Source organism: Cibotium barometz, chromosome 17 (genome assembly GCF_041138505.1).
Source record: "Cibotium barometz isolate CiBa-2024 chromosome 17, ASM4113850v1, whole genome shotgun sequence".
NCBI lineage: Eukaryota > Viridiplantae > Streptophyta > Polypodiopsida > Cyatheales > Cibotiaceae > Cibotium > Cibotium barometz.
In genome coordinates, this window is record NC_141062.1 from 50,456,407 (window position 1) to 50,461,679 (window position 5,273).

The window sequence follows — 5,273 nt, forward strand, 5'->3', positions numbered from 1 at the left end:
TGTAGCTGCCCTCATTGTATACGCGTCTACCAGACTGCCTACAGTACTATATATAGACATGGTTGCCATGAGCTAAGGCATCCAATTCTTGTGAGTATCCAACCCCTTCTACACGTCGTACATACTCCATGTCTAGATTGCCATCTAAGCTCTACTTGAGAGCACACGGGTGGACAGCACCATCACTTGTACCTCTTTAGTATAATCAGAATTTTATATTCTCTCCATCGTGTATCTATTGCATTGTCTATTATTGTGCTTTGTCTTGCTATCTCTTTTCGGTGTGCCATATTCTTATAAGGTTCTCTTATCTTAATAAATTTTGGGACTAATGAAGGAAATGTATGTGGTGTGTGAGTTCATCAAAATTAAGTTAAGTCCTTAGGGGAAATTGGATTTCCTTCTTGATCAGCTAAGACTTAAGCATGTGCAACACTAGTAGGTCCCTAGTCCGTAACCTATTATACACCTAAATTACTATCTTAGGGGAGGTTATTTTGGAATATCATATGATATACTAGAAGAAGAAGAAGGACTTAAGGAACCCCTATTGAATTTATACTTGGAGACTCTTTTCCTAGGGATGGAGCCATAAATAAAGACCTAAGATGTGGAAAAATCCAAGGGAACGGAATAACTCGTTAAGATCTATAGTCCTTTTCTTTTTGTATGTGAATTGGAAGAATTATGGGTGGAGTTAACCTCTCATTCGAAGGAAAGATGCCACTCTCCATGGGTGGGATGGTGATCCTATATTGCTACTAGCATTTTCAGTGAGTAAAAGAAGAGGAGTGAGGGGTTCTGACCCAGCCCCCTCCTTGGGTCCCCACTAGCATTTTCAATGATTAAGAGAAGAGCAGTGAGGGGTTCTAACCCTACCCCCTCCTCAGGTTCTCACTACCCCCTCCTCAGGTTCTCACTACCCCCTCCTCAGGTTAGAACCTGAGGAGGGGTTCTAACCCTACCCCCTCCTCAGGTTCTCACTACCCCCTCCTCAGGTTCTCACTAGGTGAGACCAAGATGAGGTCTTATGATGTAGACCTTGGATAAGCCGCCATGACAACATGATTCTTGGAAGATTCCATAAAGTGGTAAATTATAAATCCTAAGGACTTTGGTATTGGACCTAGGTATATACCAAGGTCTTTAGTTACCAAGGTATCTAGAAATAAATTTGGTACGGGTGACCAATGAATCTTGACTCACCTGCTCTGCAGGAGCTATATTATAAAGATTATAATTTGAAATAATGTTTGCAAATTGCTATCTTGTGATCAATAATGAGCTTAACAAAATTACATGGAATGTTTGTAAATTGTTATCTTGTGATCAATAGTGAGCTCAAAGGAATTATATTAAATCCATCCCTAGGGATTGAGTGGTCCAGTGGTGGGTGGCTGGATCATGGGGGTCCAAACTCGAGTCTCATTCCCCATTTTCATGATAGAAGCAATAGGATTTAGGACTTAGATGTTTCATTCTACTGCTTAATAATAAGTTTTTTCAAAGCCCTAATTTTGTTACACCCCCTTAGGTTTGAAGGAAACCACTGTTCGAACCCCAAGCAAGAGGCACTCAATTAACCATGAGGGCGGTTCCTAGAGGGAAGAACTAAGCAAGGCCTCAAAGGTTAAACATTTTCACTTCACTTAGAGACTATATACACACAGTAATATCTCTTATCCTCCTAAGTCAACACCTGCAAACAACAAAAACATCTAAAATCTTTAAAAATTTACAAAACTTAAAAACATTCAAACAAATTATATAATTCTAATAAATAAAATAATATCTGCTTGAGATATGTGCACACACTCATCAATGAACATTCATCACAAAATGTAAGCCATGGCCAACCCAGAGGCAATTGAATCCAATAGCTACAACCCTTAAGGTCCATGCTTGAAGTACAGATTTTAATCACATATCTACCACATGCATCATTATATATCTCCAAGTGTGTGAAAGAAAGGTAACCAGAGTTTGCATGGTAGGACTCACTCGTCTTCTTAAAAGGGAGAAGCCACCATAGCCAAGAGCATGAGCTCCAAGAAAAGTATATGTCAAATTATTAAAAGGATATCAAAGAACATAGGCCATGTGTCTTTTATAGTCTCAAGGCCACAATGTCATGTGTTCTAATCCCACATGTATAGGTTTGTCCAAAGCCCATGTGCCTAAATTCATACCCTTGTGTATGTGCACCCTAAGTTGTTTCTTCATGTGCCATCTGTGACACCCACAATGAGTCCAAATCTTGACGTATACTTGATCTCAAAATCAAACTCTTGAAGCATCTACATCCACCTTCTTTGCCTCATGTTAAGATTATTCTGGGCAAAAATTCACTTTAAACTTTTATGATTTGTAATCAAAGTAAAGTTTTGACCGAGAAGATAGTGTTGCCAACTTTCGAACGTACACTATTGTAAGTAACTCAAGATCATGGACATCATAGATTCTTTCATGAGGTCTTAATTTTTTGAGACGCATAAGCTATGGGGCATCCTTTCTACATTAGGAAAACTACTATATCATAGTTCCTTTCATAAGGTCTTAAGCTATGGGACATCCTTCCTACTTGTAAGCTATGGGACATTCTTCCTACATTAGGATTCCTCCAACAACAAATCCAATAGCATCAGTAATAATTTGAAGGGATTCCCAAACTGTGACAACTTTAGCACCTGAAGCTAAATTGAGAGCACTTTTATAAGATTCTTCCCTCTAGCTTTTGAGGTGTAAAGGTGTAAGAACCTCCCCTTCTGCTCTTGTAATTATTCCCCTCTCTGAAATAGAAGAGAGATCTTGTTTTACCTTGTTTTAGCCTAGAGAGAGAAAATGTCTAGAGAGACATAATCCAAAATTGAGATATCTTTGGATATAAAAATCCTCCCAGTGTCTAAAATGGTTTCCCCTGAAACAAAATTCAAAAAGAACTTTCCAAAGTGCATTTGGAATTAATTAAAAATATGTATAAAGGACCTTAGCCTAAGGGTCAAGATTTTTTAAAAAATCTGGATTATGGTCCAATTACGGTTCCTATGGACCAATAGGATTAATCCAAGTGTTGGGATAAGATAAATCCAAAGATTAAAAGAAAATATCCAAAAATGAGTAAATGCTTACATAAGATGAAGAGTTTATTGAGTACAAGGTTTATTAGTTAAAAACTATGAGATATTACTAAAAAAAGAAGATATTTTGGAATAATGATACATTTTTGATACCTTGGTAAGGAGGGGGAAGACTTTGAGGTAGGCGACTATTTCACACATGTGGATGAGTTTTTAATTCAAAAAAATTGTGATATTTTTATCTCTCCTCTCTCCTGGATCAAACCAAATCAAAAGGGAGCCAAACTAGGTCCAAATCTTGTCCAGGTTCAACCAAACTGAACCTGGAAAATTCTAGAACCCAACTGGACTTTTGGTTAGAGGCCTCCCTCACCTATAAATAGATCCTTCGTCTTTTGTAAAAAAATTTGTGAGCTATACCATGCCAGTATTACATTAAAATAATGATATTTTCTATTATCCCTTAAAAATCCTCTACATTTTAGAGAGATTGGAGCTTCTCTCTCTCTCTCTCTCACTGATCCTTGGAGCTTTCCTCTCAACACACTAACCAATTGATTGGTTGGGGACTTCTTCTAAGATAGAGAAGCAATTAAAATCAAGAGGTAAGATGTAATTTCATGGTTTTTCTCTACTATTCTCAATGTTTTTACTTCTCAACCCCTCTCAAGCTTGAGAAGTTTCTAAATTAAGTGTTTATAATGCAAATCAAGCTTTTCTTAAGAGTTGTAATGAATAATTAAGAAAAGTTTACATTTATGCTTAATTAGGATGCTTTTTATTTTTATCTCTCTCTCCCCAAAAGAATGGCCATTCCTATGACCAATTCTCTATTCAAATGATGCTTCTCATTGATAAATTCTCAATTCACAAATCAAACTCTAGGCTTGTGACCCTTCATATGTTGTTTCGCCTGGAGTCTCAATGCAGGTTGAGCCCACGAGCAGTAACTTTAGCTTTCCAACCTTGGCTCAACTTTCCATTAAGGAATCCATAATGCCTACCCCAATGATGAGCATAACGGAAAGTGCACCTGCTGTTACCACTGTAGTTAGTACGACACCGCTACCTAGTGGAACAGTACCTACAACAGTGCGTGCCAGTGCCTATCGACCATATGTACCTATCACTACTCATGCTCATGTAGCTCCTATGCCTCTTAGTATGCCAATGGCATATGCTCCACGACCGCTTTATCATAACCATTATCCAAGAGGAGCTAGGACTAGTCACATGTCATATCCTACGTCATTTGCTAACATACCCAGACCGCTTTATCATAACCATTATCCAAGAGGAGCTAGGCCTAGTCACATGTCATATCCTACGTCATTTGCCAACATACCCAGACCAACGCCAACTCCTATCAGCCAGGCTATCCCAGAAGTGCCTCCACCAGCTATGCCTGCTCACCTAGGTGATTTTGCAGCGTTTGCTCTCAGACGATCGAATGATCTATTGCGGAAAACATGCGGGGCATGCCTGAGAGAGAACCTAGAAGCAAAGCAGTACAAGTGTCTAAGCTCACTCAGAACTTCAGTGGTAACGAAGATGTGAGGAAGCACATTGAAGTTTTTGAACACGTGTGTGATTCCTTGGAAGAGCACAATGAGCTGCATAAGTGTAAAGCTTTAGGCTTAACCTTCAGTGGGAAGGCCGGAGATTGGTATCGAACCTTAAGGGTTGAAGAGCGCACTCACTACCCCACTCTCAAGAGATTGTTCTTGAAAGAATACATACATGAGGGTGTGCTTTGGGGAGTAGCATCTCAACTCCAAAAAGCTGAACGCGAGGAAGGGGAGTCAGTGAGAGACTTTATAAGTCGATTGAAGCATCTAAATTCTCACTACACTCCCGATGAGCGCTTCAATAATAACCAACTGCTCGATAGATTCATCCGAGGATTGCGCCACGAGGACATATACAATGGCCTAGTCATTAGAGGTCTTACAACATGGGAAGCAGTCACTGCCAATGCAATCCAATTAGAAGACAACTTGATGATTACAGGTAAAAAGGTGTCTTTGGAGACAAAATCCATTAGTTCGCAAGTATCTGGGCAGCACGAGCCAATGACGATAAAACCTATTGCCAAGGAGCCCAAGATATCCGAAATGTCTGTGATGACCGACCTTACTAAGGCTCTCCAAGAATACTTTAGGGGTAATCGAGCTCCTCAAAATAGCCATATGTACC